A 24,811-nucleotide genomic window follows, 5' to 3' on the forward strand; every position below is an offset into this window, starting at 1 on the left:
CCGGAGGGATCTGTCTTGGGTTTCTCACCCAAGATCTCTTTTTGCCTTGCCCAGAAGAACTCACGCAGACTCTCAGTTAATTTGGGAAAGGATTCTGCGGAAGGTAGAGAATGAAGTTTGTCCTGGCGTTGTCTGTGTTTGATTCCACCGGGGAGGGGGCTCCTGCTTACTGAGTGCTGTACTTTCTCATTGATCCGTCATCGTGTTGTCGTCTGTTTCTCTGATCTAGACTGGGTATTTAAAAAAAAAAAAAAAATCCAAGATATGACTTCTAAATTGTTCGGATATGCGAAGTGGGAATCGTCCTCTGAGGTGGATTGCAGTTTTACATCACTACAGAAGAGGAGAGTGCCTCAATGCAATTTTCGAAAATGCCTATGTAAATTATATGTGTAAATATTTCTTTACCTGCTCCCCCTCTTTCTACCTATAGATATACAATGCATAGCTTTTCAAAACAAAGATAAACAACTGCGGGACAAATTGGCTCCTCCAGTTTCAGGAGTGGGAGACAGGGCAGCTGGGTAGCTAGTGCATTGAAAACGTCTCAGTGCATTTTGACAAAATAAAGACTGCATTTTTTTTTTTTTTTCTCCTGTAGGGAAAGCAGTGCTAACCAGCGCACTAAAAGTGTTCTTAGTCATACATTTATTTCAATACAAGCTTCCAAACTGGGAAACATATACAAATACATATGATTTTTACCCCGAACATCAGCTTTCAAATAAAATGTAGTTTACTATTTGTCAGTTATACATAACACACCCTGAATGCTTTAAAAAATCAACTCAGAAACATTTCGTAAATCATCACACAGTTTGGTCATTATAAGCAGGAGTTTCAAACAGAAGTGCTTTTTAAAGACAGAATATAAGAAGAGAAGGGTGTTTTTTCTCTAATAGTGTATAAGCCTGATTTTAGTTTCCATATAACAAAGAGTTTGCTTAAGTCCTATTTTTAAATACGGGTTCTTTTTATACTAGCAAATGTACATGGGAATAGCTACCAGCTATTTATGGCAAAGAGATAACTGCTACCTTATGACCCGAAATTTTGATTCAGCTCTACTGCTTACCAACCCTTTTCCTATTAAGTCTGACATGATATAAATAGTCTAATCTTTGAGATCAAAATAAATTAGTTCATATATCCAGTCTGTGTTCAATTCACTAGATCAGAATTCAACTCTTTCTTCCACCCTCTCAAATTTTTCTAGGCCTTTAAAATAGAACAGCCACATTAACATTCAGAATATAAAAATGACAGACATGATTTGGTTTCCCCCACAGAAGAAAGCAATTTCCTTGCCATGTATTTAGCCATATCTAAAGATATGGGCCTGATGCCTTTTGTTTGTGGTCTAAATGCATACAAGTTTCTAGTGGAGAACTCCCATAGCAAAAGCTATGCCTAAGAATACTGTAGAAAAGCAGGTAGTAAAAGCTTAATTACCAGTAGCATTATGCTGTCTATATTGTTAAATGTGAACTCTGCAATTAAGATGTAAATTTGGTGGTGAGCAGTGAATTAAAAGAGCTTTGAGATGTAGGAAATCTGCAGACACCCGAGGAAAAAGAAAAAAGAGATTTGTCTGTTCAATTGAAAATGAGACATGTAATCATTTTATAATTTAAAAAATAAATAAGGCATTTGAAAAAGAAACATGATTTTAAAAAATACAATAAAAGAAATATGGAAACTAATATTGCTTTAGAAAGACAGGAAAAAAATATCTGATTCAAGGATTCCTATCTTAATCTGTGAATAAATTAAAATTCTCAGAGTAATTAATCCAGTTGTATACATTTTTAAAAGAAGAGATACAGCAAATAAAATTTCCCTTCTTATTTTGTCCCGGGACATTTAAAAAAATAAAAATCACTTAACGTATTCAGTGGATCTTAATGTACTCAGCACATTCAGCTCTTGCACCTGTGCAGAATACTGTATTCTATTCAGTTTCTTTGCATTATCATACTGTGACAGAACCTGTTTATTACTCCTTTGAAATGGCTTTTTAAAGACAAGATTTGTAGTCAGTAATTTACCGATGGACATTAAGTCACCATGTTTCCTGAGAGTTATCTTTTATTTCCTAGAATGTCTTTATTTTTTCTAGGGTACTTATTTGACCCATTCTGAACCATTTGATTTTGCTGGTGTCTGTTTTTAAACATATTTAGACTCATATTCATATGTAAGTCTTTTTTCTGTGCTCACAGAGGTCCTCGTCCAAACACGCACCGCGTGATCCCCACAGATTGCTCACTAGCTATATTTCATCTGTGCAAGGTGCAGTGTCCATTGAACTAGCTGCTTTCTGAACCAGTTTGCAAAGCTGGTTTATTTTCCCTAGGGATCAGTGTGTCACCTCTACAAGTCAAGGACCTAAGATTACATCTACTGTCTTGAATCTAGCTTAACTAATTTAAAATTTAAAATAATATCTACTGCACTAAACTTGCGAGACAGCTTCCAGAATGTTTTATAAACACACAGCTTAGTCATCTCTAGAATCTTCCCTAGTCACAGACTTTTTTTTTCACCTTGAAGGAGGAAAGAGGATAATTACAGGAAATAAACATACCATGTGCAATACTGAGCATAAGCTTTAAAGAATCTCAACTACAAAGGATTTGGGGTAAATGAAACAAATGGACAGATCACCAGCCCAGAATAAATAAATATATTTGCTCACCAGTCTATACACTTCACAATCTTACCACAAGGAGTCTACGCAAAGCAGGATAAATGGAACCAGACAAAAGGACCCCTATGAGTGTTTCGCAAAGAATATTAACAAATTAGTTAACATCAGTCTATTAGGCATCAGACCCTGGATCCACACGCAATTTTAGTCTCTTCTTTAAACAATGCAGTTTCATATCCAAACAACTTCATTCTTAGGCCCCAACGAAAGCACAGATGCTAAGCAGAAAATACCCTTCATTTCTGCTTGAAAGAATGAAACAGCAACAAACAAAACTCAGCGGAAACAAAAGGTAGATTCCTGTTGTCTATAACAGACATTTTACTGTATTGAGTCGGAATCATTTTCTGAAACCGTGAATTCTTATGATGTTAGAAGGTGCGGAGAATGCTTAGTCCTGCTATCACTGCATGCTAATAGCTATTTTTCATCCCCACCTTCCTTTTCTGAAAATTAACAGGACTCATCTCTATGAAAATGTTTATAGCTGCCACACTCTTTCTGCAGCAAATCTTGATTCTATATTGCGCGTTTGCCATTTGTTAAATATTTCAAACTAAACAAGGCATTGCAAATTTAGATTTTCAAATTGCCCTGCAATCTACTTTTGCAGATCTTTCTCAAGATCATAAAACCTTTGAAAATCTGTTTAACTTTTGGAACCATCTTCCCTGCTGTCTGTGATATATTGTGTGTAGTATAATATACTACAAAAAGCAAACTGAGACTTTTACAAACTACCATCTTTCTGAGACTTTTTCAAACGACCATCTTTAACTCCAAAAGAAAATCCACAAGGAACATCCCTGGAAAAAGCAGCCTGAAGGACAAGCAGAGGCCTGGGCCCCAGGGTCCCCTCTGCCACCTCATGAGCTGTGTGTCTCTTGCTTCTTCATTTGTGCTTTGAGATTTCTTTTATGCTATAACCCTGCTTAAGAAGACACCTTCCCAGTGAGAACATGAAGACTCCTTTCGAAGTCAGTGTGACTACTTTATATCACCACCAAACCTCTATCCATTCATCAAACCTCATTTTCTGTTGCTTTTCATTTCTAGGGCACAGGCTTTGATATTTAAATTATTGTCTCGATTGGCAAGAAGCAATCATTTCTACTGAAAGTGATCGCTTCCACAGAGGCACTAATAAAAACCTTTCCTTTTGACAAACCTCTTGTCCTATATATCCATCCCATTCCCGAATTACCAAGTCCATGTAAAACAAAGCCCATTCTCTGGGGAGTGATTACCTCACTTCCAGAATTCACAAAACTCTTTTCCCAGTGTGTTTGTGAAAGTGGGGAGAAAAAAATAAAGAATCAAAGGAAGACAGAGAAACTAACAGAGGCAATTCGGTTTCTGTTTAATTAATTCAGGATTACTTCACTTTCATTTTGTCGAGCTAATCATATACATGGTGAAATGTCAGTAAAAATTAAATTATAAACTACAGTAGCTCCAATGGGAAAACTGGCTCTAGTTGTGTTGTATTTCTGACATACTTAACCCCCGTAAAATACCAAGTGCATTTTCTCATATTCTACAAGCTTTCTATAATCTGCATGGCATGTATTTCCAGAGCAATAGTTAACATTTTGAGATTACATGTTAATAAATGAGTTGCAGTTATATTCTTTCCTGAATGTTAAGCACCATGAGCTAAATGCAGAAAACATTCAAGGTCAATGTCCCGTTTTAGACCTTTTCAGGCAGCTGTAATATTATGATAATCAAGCTTAAAATATTCCTATAGAAAGAGTAAATTAGCCTTTTCACTTGAAAGATGATTATGATAAACAATAAACCTAAGAGAGGACAAAATCCCTATTTTTAAAAGCCATAAATTGTTGACTCAATCATGTGTGTGATAGTGTTGTCCAAAATAAAGTGTAGCTTCACTCTGTGAGGAGGGCAAGGGGTGGGAATGGAGAGAGAACAGGAACAGATGTAAAACAAATATGACAGATTTCAGAGGGAGCAATACTTGCTTTGATACCAGTAAAATGATCGATTTATCCATCTTACTCATTCCACTCAACACACAGTATATTTGAAGTTAAAAAAATGGATCGATTAATGACACATGAATAAAAGCATTATTTTTTCCTGATGTATACGAACAACATTGAAAGTTCTCTTCTCCTACAGCTTCCGTGAACTTTTTTGTCCACATTTTCCAAGGAACAGCAGTTTTTTTAAAAAAGTGAGATACTCAGCATCTCGTGTCATATAAACAGGCCTAAAGAGGTGATCATGCTGTTTTTGGATCTTAGAACTCTCTGACACACTTAGAAGTTCCTTCTCACAAATGAACATATTTCATAAAAACCTGTTTCCCCCTACCACGGCGAAACAATCAGGGATGTGTGTGTGTGTCACGCCTGGCAGACGTCAGATGACTGTGGAAAGCCCCTAGCTAGGTGGTAACAACCTACTCTGGGGTCACGCCTCGGGTTCAGATTGCAGCTAGCAGGGCTGAGGCTTTGGACCTAGAGTCACATCACCCACATAAATCTCAGTTTCTTCAGTTACCAAATGGGAAGAACAATAATAGCAACCATGTAAAAATTATTATGGGGATTACACGAGTTAAACTGATGTAGCGGAGTATCTGGTCCTAGTTGGGGGAACCATATGGTCCCGTGGGGCAAGGACATTCTGGTTGTGCCAATTTTCCTTCCTGGCTTAAACATTTATAGTACTTACTGCTTACACTCTCAAAAGTGCCTCAGTATAGATCAGACGTTTTACAGTCATCCTTCACACAGTGAACCCTCCATAAATGTTAACCGTATTATTTTTAAATCTCACTAAACATGAGATAGAAGAGGATGACACTGACAATTCATTTGGCTTTCGTCTTTGACTGGTTCAAGGTATTTATAGAAAGGCAAATGAAGTGCAAATATTCCCCCAGTGAAACTATCAATAACTTTTACCATAAAATGATATGAACTGATATGAACTGCTTGCTCTAATATTGCCATATATATATATGTATATATATATATAGTTTTGATGTAATGAATGGGAAAAATTAAGGTTATGAGGAAAACAGACTCGGAAAGTTAGTGATTCTGCTGAACCTCCAGAGCGTTCAATTGTACACTGTTTACCAGCAAGAAAGGGAGAGAGAAATTACTCCTACTCCTTTTTTCTTCCTTTAAGACACTTCTTCCACATCTCTTCACCCTGGCAGGTCCGTCAATAATGCTGTTGATTTTATTACTATCCCAAGCACATGCTCATTTACCCTGGAGTGCTTTTGATCAGATACCCCAAGAACTCAATTTCTTCACAAGGCGTTGCTCTTGTTACATTGAATGGCCGCTAATCTATGGCGGAACAGAAGGGCTAGGCCACAAGGAATTACAGGCCGAGGGACACCATGGGGATTTTGAGTTCAACCTGGTTACCTGACAGGTGAGGAAAATAAGGCTCCAGAGAGGTAAGAGCCTTAACTCAGGTTGCTTACCCAGGCAGTAGAAAAGCTCTATTTGCAGAGATGCGAACGGACCTAGAGTCGATCACAGAGTGAAGTGCAGCTGAACCTATTTCCAGGGCAGAATTGAGACACAGATGTAGAGACTGGACCTGCGGGCGCAGGAGGGGAAGGGGAGAGCGGGTCAAACGGAGAGAGTAGCACTAACAGCGCACACAACCACCATGTGTAAAACAGCCAGAGGAAAGCTGCTGTGTGGCACGGAGAACGCAGCTCGGTGCTCTGCTGACCTAGAGGAGTGGGATGCCGGTGCTGGGAGGGAGGTTCACGAGGGAGGGGGTATAGGTATACATATAGCTGATTTACTTGTTGTACAGCAGAAACTAACGACACTGTAAAGCAATTATACTCCAATTAAAAAATTATATTTTCTCTCATTTCTAGTGCTTACATGCATGCATGCTCAATCGCTTCAGTCATGTCCCTCTCTTTGAGAACCCATGGACTGTAGCCCGCCAGGCTCCTCTGTCCTTGGGGCTTCTCCAAGCAAGAATACTGGAGTGGATTGCCATTTCCTTCTCCAGGGGATCTTCCTGACCCAGGGATTGAACCCATGTCTCTTAGGTCTTTTGAACTGGCAGACAGGTTCTTTACCACTAGCACCACCTAGGAAGCCATGGTAACAAGCTATTAATGTCACTCTCACAATTATTGACTATATTAGTAGTTCAAAGAACTCTGGCTGAGAACCTGAGCCCTCTAAGGACAACGGTCCCAAGTAAGAGTCAAGGGACATCTAATCCCAAGAGATAAATACCCAAGTGGATGTCCAAACTGTCCTCCACTTCCTCCAAAAGCTTAGAAAGTCAAAAAGAGCCACATATTAAAAAAAGAAGCGGGGATGAATTAGTAGAGAGAAATTCTCTTTCTTCTCCCCAAGTAATTAGGTGTCCAGTAATGGAATTCAGTAAATATTTCTGTTGATATTACAGGAACACAATGAATATGTTTTGGATGAGTGAATGAATAAACCGATGACAAGTGTTATTACTCTGTTTATTATTACTCAGTTTAAGGGAGGTTGGCAAATGGAAAGACTGGTGGGCAAAAATGCTTTTCTGTACTTCTTGGGTATCTTAGTTCAGTTGGATTATTAGAGTAATGTAAGTAAATTTAAAAAGATTAAAGTGATTTTTAAAAAGTAAATGGAGAAAAGGGAGGTAGAAAAAGACAAAAAGAAAGAAAGGATTAGAGGTCTAGGTCTGCTCATTCAAGATATTCCAGCTTTCCTCACCACTTATCCTTTGGAAAGGTAAGCACAGGCAACATGGAATGATCACTTTCTTTCTCATCTTTCTCTTTTCCAAATATTCATATTGACTAAATATCAAGACTGGAGAAGGAAATGGAAACGCATTCAGTATCCTTGCCTGGGACATCCCAGGGATAGAGGAGTCTGGCAGACTACAGTCCCTGGGGTCACAAAGAGTCGGGAACAACTGAGTGACTAAAACAACAACAACAAATATCAGATATAGAAAGACAATATTTATTATCAAAACAAAAGCAAGCAAACAAAGCCGCCATATTAGTACCTAAAACTATGACCCCTATCAGGGTAACATGAAAACATTCTCTTATTTAACCCGACAGAAATGCTTTTAGAAAATCATGATATCCCAAGTATGTCCTGAAAATGACTACTTTTTAAATAAAAGCATTCAAAACTGTCTCTGGTACTCTCTATATATGTATAAAATATATATATATATATTTATATATATAATGATATTAAGGATTTTAGGGTTTCCTTTTAGGAATCCGTTTAGGATTCTAGTGTTTCCGTAGTCAAATGTTGACAAGATCCTATGAATGGCACACATCTATTTCTACGCAGTCTTAATGCCAGAGCAGCACAGAGCACTGAATGTTTTCAGAAAGGTGGTGAGTTTCTCTTCTTACAAGACAGGATCTTGCCTTTAGGTCTGTGTGTTGTTTGGTGGTTTCACTCCAAGAGGAAGACAGAGATGAGGACATACAACTTTGCATCCTATCAAGGAGAGCCAGAAAGTGTTTTCTAGAAAACCACACTCACGATGCAAAAGAGAGTGAGGCAAAGAATTCCCTCCCCATCTCCTAGCAGATTATAATAACAGGAATGGTGACAGAGATGGGGACATGAGGACAATACATTAAGCCTGGGGGCTCATATCTCACCTGCAGTTTGTCCCCAAATGCACAGCTCTTTGTACCACAAGCTTTATCCAATCAAACTTTGTGTTGCAGAAAAGCAAGTAACATAATTAAAGACCCCATTTTTTCTTTTTTTTTTTCCTGGAGTTCAGTTACTACTTGAATTAGAAAACTAAACAAATCAAAGATAATTTTCATTAGTGAGAAAAGAAACAGATTAACTCACCCTTTGATAAATTGGAACTCCAAACAAAGGAGAAACATTTAACAAAGGAAGGTTTTTCAATCTTTATAGTTTTAAAACATAGCCAGGTAGAAAAGTTAAGCTGTTTAGGAAAAATTTCTGATTATAATAGGTGGGATATCTAATATTTTTGCTATAGTTTAATATTAACAAAAGCTGTTTCACACACAGTCCTCGCAGCAACTCTGTGAAGCAGGGAGAAACTCTATTTTTATTATCCTCATTTTACAGATGACAAAACTGATGTCTGAAGAATTTATTTGATGGCCTAAAGACATTTGGTTGTTAGGCTGCAGTTATGAGGACCTGAATTTCTTGTTTTTTTTTTTTTTAAATTTCTACGTCTCTTGTGCTCCTAATTTCATGCTATGTCTCATAAATCTTGTTTCATCCTCTTAAAGAAGACACACAAGAAATACAGAAAAGCATTCACTAGCATGCACTTTTACCCACCAACAGTTTTGTTTCAGGAAAGTAGAATAAACTTGCTCCTACCAATGATACACCTTATTCTTCTTTTCTTATTGAGGAAACACACCTTTGGGATTCCTGATCTATATCAGGCCCTGTGTAAGTTTCCTGGGATAAACACATACAACACTAATGAGAATTTAAAGTACAAAAGGGAAACCTGAAGTCTCTTTTCCCGTCTCTCTGATTTCACTCAGAAAGCTTTGGTCTAGCTCTCCATTGATTAGTTTCTCTTCCCCACGTTTCACGGTAATGCAGCTCCAGTCTTAACTCTAGAAGGTCTAAACCGGGAAACAGAGACCTAAGAAGGAGCAAAACTGTCCCTCATTAAAAATGAAGCAACCGCAATTTGTAAAGATTTAAATGAAATTTAAAAATCATCTTATTTGCCTGGAATGTTTCCAAGATTTCCTCATTAGTAAAAAAAGAACTGTGATCAACCTATATAATGTAACAGCCTTATCAGCGTCAGCATAGTTTTCTGAGTTACTTTATTTCATCTCTCAAATCTTTCCAGAAGGCACTGCATAATGCTGGGTGCTCTTGGATCTGCGATTATTATTGCTAAGAAGATCTTAGAAGGAAACATGGCCACATTTTGTTTTCTCTATTAGCAAAGATGATTAGATGAGACAATATTAGCTTTAATGGGCTCTTTCTGTGGTTAGAGCTTTCCAATTTGGCCCCACCATTGGCCTCATTCCATCGATTGAGCAGTTAGTCCTATTCAATTATTCAATCCCAATAGATATTTTGAGATGTACAGAATGTGAATGTAAACATTCTGTTTATTTTTTACCAGACTGAATTCATGTACTCTTACTGGGGAGAGAAAGTTACACATTCACAAATAAACTCTGTAGTATTGCAAAGAAAGTGTTCCCTTGCTGATAATTCTGGCTCTCATTTGGTCAGCTACAGCACTGAACAAAGTTTAATCCACAGGATAGACAGAGCACCATTCCAGCCTTCTGAGGCTACCTGAGATGCCTCTTCCTCTCCACGCATCCTTCAGGGGTCCCCAGGCAGAGTCAATGGCTGTCTCCTCTGTGTCCCACAATGCTTTGCACTCAGGGGTCTAACTGGCTTGTATCAAGCTAGATTGTCCTATGTCTCTGTGCTTTCCATTTAGTAACTTTCTTCTTTTAATCATCTGGGCTCTGCCTTGTAATCTGGACGTTTTAGGCTCTTCATAAATATTATCCCAAGGGACAGCTGATTTGGGCAAAAACTGTCACACTCATGCTGATTGATTTTTTTGGTAAATGAGTTTCAATGTTTCTCTGAAGAAACCCTGTCACTATTTTAATGGGGCTAATATATTTATTCTTCCACAATGAACTACTCACTAAATGAGACTGTATTTTGACTTATGAGGGAAGGAGGATTGTTATTACAGAATCCCATCCCCCTTACCCCACTCAATGAATTAGAAGGAAAAGTTGACCGTATTTTTCAGTATTCCTTTTTTTCTTGACAAGGTTGTACAGTGGTGCCTCCTCCTCACCCTTGTCATCCACGAGAGAGCCTCTAGAACAACTGTTTACAAGTTTTCCATCCTCAAAATCATAATGACAAATAAATCTCCATCCTTAGGTGACCTGAGTGGTTTCAGTTAAGTGAATGATTTACCCAAGAGCTTGATTCTGTGCATCATGGTACTTACCTCCTCTTGAGAAAGACAACAGGAAGAAGATTCTGAAGGGGCAGTTCCTGGTGTGTATAATGAATAACCTTTCTAGGCAATACACTATACCCCAAATCAGATGCTTCTAAAGCGTTAAATATTAATGCAAATATTTATCCCCTCAAGTTAAAATCAAGCTGGATTTTAGGGTTAAGAGTAGAAAAGAAAACCTCTGATGCTCCTGCATTTTGCCCAGAGGAGTGAGACGGGGTAGAAAGAACACCGAGGAGCAACTAAGGAACAAGTGTTCTTTTCTGTAATCTGTGACTTAGGTCTTTCATCTCCTTGGGTTTCCATGAATAATGGGACTGGGCTAGTGCAGTGGTTCTCAAAGTGCAGATCCCAGACTAGCAGAATCCACATCAACTGCAAGCCAGCTAGAAATGCAGACTCTCAGGCCCTGGCCTGGACCTACTAAGGGATACTGGACCTGAAAAATCCGTGTTTTAACAAACCCTCAATGTGACTCTGATGCTTAAACCTGAGGACCGCTGGGCTAGAGGATTACTGTGGGATGCACCATAGTGCATTCCCCTGGACAACAAGGAGATCCAACCAGTCTATCCTAAAGGAAATCAGTTCTGAATATTCAATGGAAGGACTGATGCTGAAGCTGAAACTCCAGTACTTTGGCCACCGGATGCGAAGAACTGACTCACTGAAAAAAACCCCTGATGTTGAGAAAGATTGAAGGCAGGAGGAGAAGGGGATGACAGAGGATGAGATGGTTGGATGGTATCACCGACTCAATGGATGTGAGTTTGAGCAAGCTCCGGGAGTTGGTGATGGACAGGGAAGCAACTGAGCAACTGAACTGAACTAATGGGATACACTGAGCCTGATGAATAAAGTCACACAACAACAAATGCCAAAATAAATACATACACTGCTGCTGACTAAGGCTATCCCAGATGCTTGAACCTTCAGAATACTCTAAATTTGGTTCTTTTGCTTCACTTCTGTAGGTAAACTTTTTTAACTCAGCTGTTTATGCTGCAAGATCTGAAGTAAAAGACCTTAAATTTGTAAGAGGACAATATGGAAACTCTGAGAACTGCAGGCAGTGGTTCTTTTCTTGCTTTGGATCCAGTGGATGGTGGGCTGGTAGGTTAAGCTCTTCTCTGCCTCAGTTTCCTCAATTTTAAAGTGGTGGCTCTAACCTCGTATTATTGTTCACAACATTCAATGAAAAGGTCTATATATGTCAGTGGTTTGAAAAATCTTGATTCCCCAGGCTATACCTCAGCCAATTAATTTATAATCTTTGGCATCAGGAGTTTTTAAATCTCCTGGTGAATTCAATATGCTGCCAAAGTTGAGACTTGAGAACCACTGGTAAATTGCTTAGCACAGGACCTGGAAGCATTATTTTACTATTATTGAACCATATAAAGAAGTGTAAGTAGAAGCATACACTTAGATATTGGATGGCTTATGTTCAATTCTGGCTCTTGAGCTAGCTGACAAGTACCTGAATTGTTTCTTCTTAGGGTTATCACTGGCAAGAACAATTAACAAGAGGGGAGAGAGGATTAAAAAAATACCTGCCCTGCTTACTTCGTATGATTGTTGTAAAAACAAGTGAGATCATGTAAATCCAAGAGCACTGTGAACTATGCACATGTCAGGAAAGATTATTCATACATGTAGCCCACAAACACTGTTTCTAACATGCAAGAAATCTCAGTAGCTACATGTCAAATCATTAAATGCAAGAGACTTCTAGATCGTCACTAGTCCTGCTGAAGGGACATCACCTTTTTTGTTGTTTAGGCCTTGATAACATCCCAAAGTCCAAGGGTAATCATAGAATGAGATCATTTGGATCCACAGTAAAATTACCTGGGGCTTTGAAAGCTACAGATGGTTGGATCTCACCCAAACTCCCTGACTCAGAATCTCTGAGATCCACACAGTAGTACTTTGGGGAAGAGTCTACTGGTGATTCCAAACTGCAACCAACATGGAGAAAGACAGAAAAAAAGGTGACATGAAACAACAGGAAAGTGGCTTCAGGTAGCTGAAAGGCATTTGTGGGCCTCGCTTTTATGTGACATCATGCTGAGGAACCAGAGTTTCACAGATCCATCCATTCATGAAATTTAAAGTGAGAGCAATACTGCCAAGCATCCAGGAGAAAGCAGGGAACCACGTGGTTTGCCACAGAGGTGCTGAGCAGAATTTAAAAGTCTGTCTTAACACAGTGCTTTAGACCAAAAACAGATGTGAAATAGTTAAAATATGAAGTGGGATCATAAACAATAAAATTTACTCTTCATTTCTTCCTTAAATTCTTACGCATCGTTCGAATGGTTTTACAGCCAATGTGGCTTATTTCTCTCACAGATAATAATGGTCAAATAGAATTTAATGTGGGAGGAAAAAAAAAGTAGAATGAGTGGGGCAAAGTACAAAAGGGAGGTAACTAGACACCAGATCTGAGAGGTAAAAAAAAACAGCTCTCTTATAAAGAGAAAGTTCTAGAACTTTCAAACTCCTGGCAGATTTCTATGTATACATCCTCATATCTCCTTTCTCTCTGCTTTTCCTCAGTCCTTCTGTTTAGCAAAATCCTACTTAGCCTTAATATTGAAAAGTTTATAACATCTCATGGAAAAACTTTTTGGCCAACCCAATACTTAAGTTCTCTCTAGGGAGTTCAGAGGAGGCTTCTTACAGGACAGAGACCCCAGCATCCTTCTTCTGCTGCTGCTGCTGTGTAGTTGCTAAGCCATGTCCAACTCTTTTGTGACCCCACAGACTACAGCCCGCCAGGCCCCTCTGTCCATGGGATTTTCCAGGCAAGAATACTGGAGTGGGTGGCCATTTCCTCCTGCAGGGCATCTTCCCGACCCAGGGATGGAACCCACGTCTCCTGCACTGGCAGGCAGATTCTTTACCACCGAGCCACTGGGGAAGCCCATCATCCTTCTAAACCTCCACTAACCAAATGCTATTGACTTTTTCCTTCTGTTTGCCTGATTTTCCCCATGAATATAAGCTTTTTGAGAATAAAACTTGTATCCTGTTCATCTTTATAAATAATCTCAGCTTCTTAGGACAAGTGCACAAAAGGTGATCTCCAAGGACACATTAAACTGAATTAAAAAGCCCCTGGCTGTGGGGAACAAGAAGGAATTCCTAATAAGCTCCAGCATTCTTGCCTGGAGAATCCCGTGGACAGAGGAGCCTGGCAGGCCATGGTCCATAGGGTCGCAGAGAGTCGAACACAACTGAAGCGATCACGCACGTGTGCAAGATGTCAGACAATTATAGCTTTAATTTTAAAATAATTTTCAATTATTAAATGTTTAATATTTTTTTCCTTAGCAAATAAGCTTCCTATACATAAACTGTCTTCAGTGATCTTTCAGACTTTCTTCTTGAGGTTAAGCAGCAGAGCTGCCAAGGACACTTGCTCAGTGGATTTAACCAGTAGGTGCTTTAAGATGCTAAGGCTTGATTCTCTAGGGACTGGCATATGGGGTTTATACCAGTGGTTCCCAAAGTGAACCATCAGTGTAACTTGGAAACTGACCATGTTAATTTCAGACCCTACCTGGAGAAACCCTGAGGGTGGGGCCCAGCAATCTGTATCTTATCAAATCTTCCAGGTGATTTTAATGCAAGTTCAAGTTTGAGCCCCATGTTGGAGCTCAGTGGTGAAGAATCTGCCTGCCAATGCAGGAGATGCAGGTTCAATCCCTGGGTCGGGAAGATGCCCTGGAAAAGGAAATGGCTACCCACCCCAGTGTTCTTGCCTGAGAAATCCCATGGACAGAATCCCATGGACAGAAGAGCCTAGCAGGCTACAGTCCATGGGGTTGCAAAAGAGTCAGACATGACTTAGTGACTGAGCAGAAGTATGGTCCAAACAAAAGGATTTAGAAGAAAAATGAAAAAAAAATGAACTTCTTTTCAAAGTCAGTTTCTAAATGGGCCATGGAGTCCCAAACTCAGATTAGCAAGCGCTTCAGAACAAAGACACAGCTAAACTTAAAATTCCTACCTCTGGCTCCTTAGAAGAATGAGGTTTAAGATGCGGATAACAAACTTGTCTCTTTTCTATAGTCTATCCAACCAGCCACCTTCATCCTTCACCATTTTCCCTGCAGATTGCCTTGTAAACGTGGCCACATCTTAAGTCCTAACTCTGACTCCTGACCTCGAGAATGTTAGCCCCTTCCGGGCTGAAGAACACTCCTTGGATCACTGACTTGTTGTATTATGCTAGGCTTAATAGGCCTGACCTGTGCAATATTTTTTATCTGGCTATAGTCCTATCTCTAAATTCTCTATTTTGAATGAATACCGATTTTGTGACATGAAGTCTGCTATATAATGAAATGCAAACAATGAAAAAGCTAAATCAGTTTACAAAAAATCTATTTGTCAAACAGTGTGGAGATGTTCCCAATTTAGTCTGGGCTGTTCATGCAGTTCTTGATAAGGGAGTTAAAAACGTTGCTGTTCGCCGAATGAAAATAAAGGCATTTGCACCACAGATATATTTTCCTTTCAAAAGTCTTTGTTGTAACTTGTAGCTAATTAAATGCCCTCACACAAGAGATGTACACACACAGCAAAATCAGAGAATTTTCTAACAAGGGAGCTTGAGTTAAAAAAGAGAGCAAGGCTAGCTTACCACATACATCCTTATATTACATTTACATTTCTATACAGCTTCATCAGCCTGACAAAAAAAAAGCACAAGGGGAGGCCTTTTCTGTTCAATTTTGGACTAGAGAGATTTCTAAGCCCTACAAAGGAACGTGCTTAACATTAAAAAAAGAAGAGGAAGAAAAAGAAAGAAATAGTAACCCTGTCTTAGATGCCTGTAGAAAAAGAATGCTTTCCACACACCTTTCTATGTACCCAACAGAGGAACTAAAAAATGACTGGGAACTTTAAAAACGGTTCAAATTTTTTATTTGTAACTATCTTCTTCACTCCTGGAGCTTCTTTGCAGGCAGAGGTGTTCTGTATCAAACTTGGTATTTATTGGAGTGGTTTTGAACTTACCATGCCACACTTATCAATACAGGATTTAATGTAGATTGACATTCTCTAGTTCTTCCACCTTCTGAATGTAACTATTTCTGGGGCAGAATTTCATGTGCTAATATGCAGTTGAAAAATATTTGAATCATATAAAACATTAATTCTCCAATAGAACTGGCATGGAGTTATCACAGTTTCTAGCCTACTATCTTCTCTCACAACTCTATCCCCCTACAGGAAGGCTGTCCCAACATAATAGAATGACATGGAATGTAAAAACAGAACACTGTCCACACAGAGCAGCCATCACTAGAGAGCTGAATGCTCCTTGGGGGTCAGTGTGAAAGTGAAAGCGTTAGTCAGTCATGTCTGTCGTGTCCGACTCTTTGTGACCTCATGGACTGTAGCCCACCAGGCTCTTCTGTCCATGGAATTCTCTACATAAGAGTACTGGAGGAGGTAGCCATTCCCTTCTCCAGGGAATCTTCCCAACCCAGGGATCGAACCCAGGTCTCCTGCATTGCAGGCAGATTCTTTACTGTCCAAGCCACCAGGGATCATTGTAATGTACAATTATTTCTTTATATCTGGTCATAATCCTCTGTCACTACATGCATGGATTTCCATAGCCCTGGCCCACACACCTACGCATTTTTCATCTGAAAACTCAGAAAGATCTCCTCTTCCCTGAAGGCATCTCTTATTGTGCCATCCTTTTGGGTTTCATATCAATTTGTACATAATTGTATTTCTCCTGTTAAACTGTGAGTTCCTTGAAGGTAGGGAACCCTGTCTTAATCGTCACCACAATGCTTGGAACACAGCTCAGGGCCTGACAGAGAATAAATATTCAACAGCTGTTTATGGAATAAAGGAATAAACACAAACATATCAGGGCACTTGCACTTTGAGAACTGTGACTGTTACAAGAAAGAGTAATTTATATAACCCTTTTAGTTACCAAAAAAATGCCATGCTTTTTGCATAAAAGTGCTTGGAGTAAATTTGTAAGTTTCTAAGACCTAGTGGTTCTAACCTCGAATCATCTCTGTGTTCTCAAAGCTTTCTGCCTGAATCTCCAAACTACTGGCTTAACTTTTTTCCTTCCATCTATCTGCGCCTTTCTAAACCAATTCACGTGATCTTAAGCACCACTGTTCCTCAGTAGCCCATGTTATCCATTGCTACAGAACAAAATGTAGATTTCTGTAACCTGAAATTCAAGTCTGTAAACAATCTGACCTAAATCCTCTTTTCTTGCATATTTCTCACAATTCTGCTTCTAGAAACCTAGGGACAGTCATCTCAGCTTAACCCGAAGTACTGAATAAGCTTTCCTCTTTCCAGGGGCTTTGTCCACCCTGCCCCCATATAATGCTCTTCAAAGACATTCTATGTCTTTATATCTTTATAAAGTAGGTTAGAGTCTTAGGAAAGGACAGGAACCATTCTGCTTGGGAGAGGGGAGAGAAGGTAGCAGGTTTTCTGAGCTAAGTCTTAAAAGACAGTTGGAGAAGGAAGGACTCATGATAAGCAAAACAATCTTCAAAGACACAAGAGAAGCACAGAGTCATAGTTCTTCAGTAGACTGGAAGTCCCCTGAGGGCCGGAGTTGCCTGGCTCATCTTAATAATCCCAATAGTACCCACCAGAGTATCTTGCATGCAGAAGTTGAGCAGCACACATTTCTTTAATGAGTCTTTACCCATTCCTGCACTAACTCCCTCCAAACCTTTAATATGGTATCTTGCATATAGTAGGTACTCAATAAATATCAGGTAAATGAATGAATGATTTCACAGTCTTTCAGTTCTTTGAAAAATGCGAATGTGGGGAAATGGACGAAGTGAATAAAATTTCAGCAGCGAGAAAAAAATTCTTAAGAAGAAACATTAATGGTTAGGAACACAAAGTATACTTAATATGTTTACACACCAAAAATATACTGTATTTAAAAACTAGTTAAAATCTTGTGTTCACATCGCCCTCTGGTGTCGGACTCTCCCAGACATCAAAAAAAACTTCAAAATTTTAGTTTGGGGAGAATTTACCCCCCCAAAAAAAGAAGAAGAAGGCTCTACTTTTCCTGATGAACGCAACCTATAGCACTGACAAAGAAGAGCAGTGCCTGTCAACCTTGTTCCAGTTGTTAAGGACTAAATTCTTAACCCCAGCAAGGTATGGAGCCTCCAATATTTTTGCTGAGTATTTGTCTAAGTCATAATCTTACCGTGAGAGTCATTAGAGACCAAGAGAATGAGCCTGCTGAACTGCAAGGCTTTGGGTAAAAGGTGTGCTTCAAAACCCCACCAAGACAAGACTTTGTACCAGTAGCTTACGATGAAAGTTCACCTTTGCCAAATTTTGTCATGTATCAGAAAAGTTGTCAAGCGGAGAACAGAAGTTACAACACAGCACAATCTATGCATCTGCTGTTAGTGGTAGAAGAGGTGGCCAAGGTGGCTGAAATGAAAACGCCATCTGCAAAGTGACTCTTGGTGTTATGAAGAGAACACTCGAATAAATTTCTCAGAAGGAATAAAACCATTTTGGGGGGCTATGGCATAGAATTCTGTATATCTCTCATATTAAAAATATAAAGCTATTGGTCTTCAGAGTAATTTAGTTATTTAAGTTAGCGGATTTAAGGTTTCTCAAAACTAGGAGGTAATTTGGAGACGTCTTAGACCCAGAAACACAAACTAGAAACAGATCTTCGCATGATTCCTTTTAAGTTTGTAAGCTGATTGCCACAGAGTACTCTAACCATCCTCACCATCTTCCTTATCATCACCATTGTTACAGTCACCACCGTGAGTACCAGCATCGTCACCATCACCAGTGTTGCTAAGCATCACACATTTAAGATATGCTAGGACTGTGCTCAGCTGACATAATTCATAATTCAGCTCATCTAAACCTCATAACAATCTTTATGTCAGTTTTACTGATCAGAAAACTGAGGCTTCATAACTTCCTGCAACTTCTGTATGAGCTGAGGCAGAAACAATTCTAATCCTGCTCATAGGACTCAACCTGGGCTATTAACTGTTCTATTTACTACAATTAGGTACCAGCCCTTCATTTAATGGCACTGGCTCTGAAGATGGTACCACATGGAATGTGGCTCTATTCATTTATTTGCTGCATCCTTCCTTCTAGCTAACGTGCTGATAGGAAGGCTCGAAAGGGTTAAGTGCTTTAAAGGAACAAAGCCAAAGAGATCAATCTTGGGTGGACAAGGAGCCATGAGGGAGTAAGAAATACATTGTCTGCTAGAGTCTCTTTTACTTTGTCTCTGAACAAATGGCAACAAAATAAAGAATACCAAACTTGAGGGTGTCAAATCAATTTACTTATACTATATTTGGCAAGCATTTGTCACATTGTTATTACCACTGCACCCAGCGTTAAACAAAATATTTACACACCAGAGAAATGCAAGCCCACATCCCTTCCTTGGAAAGTAAACAACCACCGTGCAATATTCATAAAGTAACTCATTGGACGTTTTAATCAAATCTTTGATCTCATTTGAGTGTAGTCCTGAACACTTGGGGATGCACACACTCACCTACCCTTCTCAACACAGTTCTGAAAACAAAGGTCCAAGAATGCCAGGAATCAACAAATTTTATTAGTCAAAAGACTTTAAAAAACACGTGCAACAATTAAAAAAAAATACAACAACCGACTTTAAGAAATGCACACATATAGGACTTATAGAGGTTATTCCCACATCTCACCATCTTCATTCCTGGCAATGCATGCTGTGTTACCTATGAATAGTCTCTTTTTGGCTACAAATGTGTCCCATCTTCCATCTGTTCTTCTAGCAATACTGCTGGCCTCCTGCCACTGGAGTGGCATCAGCCTTCATGATGTCACTTGACTAGGTTTTCTCTGGTCCCCATTTGTTTTACTCTCCAGGCGAGATCAGGCAAGTATACTTTTCTGTCGCTTTTTGACCAGGTTGTAATTGGGGTTCCATATTAGCAAACATTTATGTTTCTGCTCTATTTACCAAAGTTTGCAGCCTACTTAGCTCGGGTCAAACAGAGAATCTAAAGTTCCTCGAGAAATCGCTGGCTGAGCCATCAGAGGATTCAGCACAGGGCCTGAAGGTTCCTTTTATAACCAAATATCATTTAGAGGTGTGTCTACTAAAGATACTTCTCCCTAAATTGTCTCATCATTTTCCTGAATTTTGCTTTCCCTTTTTTCATTTCTTTAAGAAATAACTGATCCAATACCTGCTCTGTTTCAGAAACTGTGCTACACCCAAGGATTGCTCGCCCTCTTGAGCTGAAAGCTGGGTTTCCCCCAACCTTCCCTCTTCAAGGATCTCACTGTAAGTAGCCCTTCAGGCTGCCCAGCCCACTGGTTCAGAGGTTGCTAAGTTTCCGAGTCAGCTCTGTTCCTTGCTAAGGGTTTGTCTCTGGGAAAGTTACTTAATCTCTCACTAGTTTCCTTATCTCTGAAGGACATATCCAACAAAGGGTGCCTGTTATTTCTTAATTGTATTATGGCGATTTCTATTTCCATCTTCCCAGTAGGACAGTTGTGTGTTGTGCATGCGTGCTCAGTCCTGTCCAACTCTTTGCGACCCTATGAACTGTAGCCCACCAGGCTCCTCCGCCCATGGGATTTCCCAGGCAAGAGTACTAGAGTGGGTTGCCATTTCCTTCTCCAGGGGATCTTCCCCACCCAGGGATGGGACCCTCCTCTCCGGTGCCTCCTGCACTGGCAGGCAGAGTCTTTACCACAGCGCCACCTAGGAAGTGTATTAAACTCATTCTGTAAAATTATAAAGAAGTAAACAAATAGAAGATGGTGTGAGTGAGTGAAAGTTGCTCAGTCGTGTATGACTCTTTGCGACCTCATGGACTATACAGTCCATGGAATTCTCCAGGCCAGAATACTGGAGTGGGTAGCCTTTCTATCTAATAGGGCTTCCTAGGTGGCGCTAGCGGTAAAGAACCCGCCTGCCAATGCAAGAGACACTAGAACCTGGGCTTTGATCCCTGGGTCAGGAAGATCCCCCCGAGGAGGGCATGGCAACCCCCTCCAGTATTCTTGCCTGGAGAGTCCCGTGGACAGAGGAGCCTGGCGGGCTACAATCCAAAGGGTTGCAAAGAGTCAGACACGACTGAAGTGACTTAGCACAGCACGCACATTACTATCTAATACAGGATTTGGGGCTTCCCTGGTGGCTCAGTGGTAAAGAATTCACCTGCCAATGCAGGAGACACGGGTTCCATCCCTGATCGGCGAAGATGCCACGTGCCTTGTAGCAACTAAGCCTGTGCACCACAAGTATTCAGCCTGTGCTCTAGAGGCCCGGGGTCACAAGAGAAGCCACCACAATGAGAAGCAGATGCAGAGTAGCCCCGCTTACTGCCACCGGAGAAAAGCTTGCAAAGCAAGGAAGACCCCGCAGAGCCAAAGGGGGGAAAAAAAAGAAATACACAGAGTTTGATACAGGTTTTAACATGGAGTTTGTATTAGAGAAAAATGGAAAACATGTGTCCAGCACCTACTGTGTGTCAAACACTGCTGCAATCTTTCCATATATATTTTGGTTACCCTCAAAAACGTTCAGTGAGATCAAAGTAACAACAGCTTTCTTTATTGTGTGATTTTTTAATAACATTGGGTTGGCCAAAAAGTTTGTTCAGGTTTTTCCATAACATCTACATGCATGAAATATTTCATATATATGTAGATTTTTATGATGATTCCATTTTGACGAAATGAAAAGGCGGTGATGAAGCTTAGGCATTCACTTAGCCAAGAAAACCCACTCAGTGAGTGACAGAACTGGAGTATGACCCCAGGACCTCTACTGCCAGAAACTGTAACTCTTCCTGCTACAAAACATACTTCTCCTGAGTGGGAAAGGAAAATAAGGTAGGCCCAGATTAGGCTGAATAAAAGAAAATAATACCAACCTGATAAAACATTGATCCTGACAGGCAAAATATTCTAACTGGCAAAAAGACTAATGTCACGGACACAGTATTTTCTGTCTCAAAAGTGAAAGTGTTAGTCGCACAGTTGGGTCGGACTCTTTGTGACCCCACGGACTGTAGCTCTCCAAGCTCCTCTGTCCGTGGGATTTCCCAGGCAAGAATACTGGACTGGCTTGCCATTTCTCCTCCAGGGGGTTTTCCCATTGGAAAATCTAGGTCCCCTGCATTGCAGGTAGATTCTTTACTGTCTGAGCCACAGGGGAAGCTCATTCTATCCCAAAGAGTTTGGTATTTGTGCAAATGCAAATTGCAGAATATCAAAGCCAACTTTTAAAATAATTCCTTGCTTAAAGTTCTTAACTTTCATTGTGTCCTCTTTTGTCTGATAGTAGAGCAAGAATTGGATCAAATTTGATAGATTTATTAATTGTAGAAGTATCACTTGGAACATTACACCGCTTATTTATCTTCTGTAACTGACAACCGGCCTGTGTGAAGAGGTGTGCAGTACACTTTTGATGAAATAAAAACATGCAGTCTTTACCCACTACTTTGGAGATCTTTTAGAGCCATCAAATGCTAATCAGCAGACAAACACCGACCTAATTCCAAAAATTGTATACTTATCAAAAAAACAAAATAGGCGCACACAAACACCATTCTGCCTTGCTTCGTGTCATACCTGTGTATATAAAATTCTGAATATTTTACTTCAACAGCCTAATTTAACTTCAAATTCGTTTTTCACCCTAGTCAGAAGGCTTTAGATTATTAGTAATAATTATCAGTATGACTTTGCAAAGGAAACCTAATCTAAGAACCCATAAAACAAGTTTCAGGGAATTGATATATTTTATAGTCCTGCAACCTCATTTCATTCATTTCTAGCACAAACATATCACTTTCAAGCTTCCCAAATCCTAGTTCACACATAATCTCATTTAGTCCTCTTACCTATCTGTGAGATCCACAATGTTAGTTTTCTAGATTCAGCAATAAACATTCTGAGAGGTTATTTACATTGTCTTGGAACATAGCAACCCATAAGTGGCAGAGACGAACTCCAAGATAATGACTCCAATCCCATCAGAGTTCCCCCATCTGTCTCAGCAGGCCCTTCACGCTTCTACCCAACTCTCAAGACTATGTGATAAAATAAAATAACAGCAGTGAAGTATACCTCTGTCACAGTGCTGGTTCCTCAAGAGATCGTCGTAGGGTCGTTCCTCTGCAGGGTGCTTTATATCATCACATGGGTGTCTTGCAAGGCCCACTCCCTTTTCCCTCCCGCCTCCCACCCCACCCCCAGCAGTGCAGTTTCTCTTTGATTTCCCCAGATATGCCTGATACAGGAATGCAGAGGAACTGGACCTTTGGGTGCAACCATTGCACTTTTTTCTAAACTAGATATTATGATTTTGTCAAACATTTTATAGATGCTTAATACTCAAATATGAGTAGGCTCTTTTTGATTCTGGTTCTACTATGAGCAATTTGGGTGACTTTGGGCAAATTAGTCAATCTTTTCAAGCCTCTGTTTACTGAAATGGATCACTTGAGGCAAAGAGTCTATTCAAGCCCGCCCCACCCCTGATATTATTAGTCTTTGAAAGTATATTTGTTAAAATTCAAGGAAAACAAGTGTTCAGGGGGCCAAAAAACACAATTAAGGAGAAGAGTCCAGTAAACATTTACCCTTATTTTGTGTACAATGTTGCCTAATCCATCAACCCCATTTTGCTTCAATTTCCTGCAGCTGAACTAGAAAGGGGATTGGATAAAGATTGTTATCTATGATGTTGGTAACCCACACTTTGAATAATAAGTACTACTGAGACAGAGTGATGACTTAAAAATAAGAAAAACTTAAATTTGTGAATTTAAAGAGGACTATATTGGGGTTAATTATTGATTTATAACTATAGTTTAGAAATGAAGAGGCTTTTTTGAGGCAGAAGGTAAAGCTGAAATTTATCATACATAATGGACCCTCAATTTCCCTGTAAATGTGTATCCTTGATCAAGGCCTGCTCCAAACAGGTTACTAGTATCATGCTTTTTAATCCACATTACCTGGACAGGAAAGAAATGGCCATTCTGTGATACCAAAATGCCAAAGTACTCTAAGTTGACTGGCTTTATTTTTTATTTTTACTTTTATTCAGAATTAGCAGAATATGGAAAATACAGAAAACAGTCAAATGTTTTTCCAGCTGCAGAAGCAAACACTTTCCTAGTAATTTCAAGTAATTTAAAATGTGGTCTTGCTTCTCTAGCTCTTTTATTTTTTTACTATCAGTACCAAACCAAGAGTCTGAATATTAATAGAACAATTTATATAGGCTGTTTTCCACCTTAATGTGGATATTTCAAATTACTTCCACATTGTGCTCTATCAAAACACACAGGCCCCTCTAAGTTTTTCTGTCGTGCATGCTTAGGGTACACAGGTAAGTTCATGAAGTTTTGGCAAATTCACAACTTCCTCTTCTTTAGGGGGAACAGAGGTTGTCCCTGGATTGATAAAGAGATAGGATTTGGGAGGATTCTGCAGGATCAGCCAGCTTTTTCAAACTCAGTTTAATCAAGTGTTGTTATTATGGGGAGGGGTGATCTCGTTTGACAAGAAGAGCAAGGCCACGAGAGGACAAACTGACTTGCAAACTAGAAATAATCAGGAGAGGTAACATATGAGCATCGCCTGCTAGGGTGCACCCCACATTCTCGGACACAAGGACAGACCTGGACACATCCCATTTGTCTATGCTTATGTGGTGACAATCTTCAGTTGCCTATTTTCAAAATAGGAAGGCTCTGCTTAAATCAAATGTGCCATCCAGCCTTTTGTATTCTGAACAGGTCCACACTCTTTACTCCAGGCTTTTCTGTTCCCAGCACTCTACAGAACTGGGGAGCAGGCAACAGCCATTCAACCACAGTCTGTCTGCAGGGGCCTTGCACAGCTAAGGTGTCTAAATATGCTTTGCGCTGTGATGCCGTCACTTAAGGATCAATCAACTGCCCTCTGGAGCTAACTACTATTCAGCGACTGATGCCAACCCTCAGCCCTGGGGCAAAGAGATGGTGCCACCCA

General features: G+C 39.8%; 1 protein-coding gene across 3 annotated transcripts in view; it reads right to left on the reverse strand.

Moving 5' to 3' along the window:
• Positions 1–24,811, reverse strand: part of ESRRG (estrogen related receptor gamma) — a 652,137-nt gene that overhangs the window by 245,477 nt on the left and 381,849 nt on the right. The window contains exon 1 of one of the 3 annotated variants that reach the window (XM_027564444.1): positions 6,183–6,278. The exons of the other annotated variants lie outside the window; for them this stretch is intronic. The gene's annotated coding sequence lies outside the window, so the exon portion shown is untranslated. Of the gene's footprint in view, positions 1–6,182; positions 6,279–24,811 lie in introns of those variants that run through there. 3 annotated transcript variants of the gene reach the window in all.

This window comes from Bos indicus x Bos taurus, chromosome 16, assembly GCF_003369695.1.
Source record: "Bos indicus x Bos taurus breed Angus x Brahman F1 hybrid chromosome 16, Bos_hybrid_MaternalHap_v2.0, whole genome shotgun sequence".
Classification (NCBI taxonomy): domain Eukaryota; kingdom Metazoa; phylum Chordata; class Mammalia; order Artiodactyla; family Bovidae; genus Bos; species Bos indicus x Bos taurus.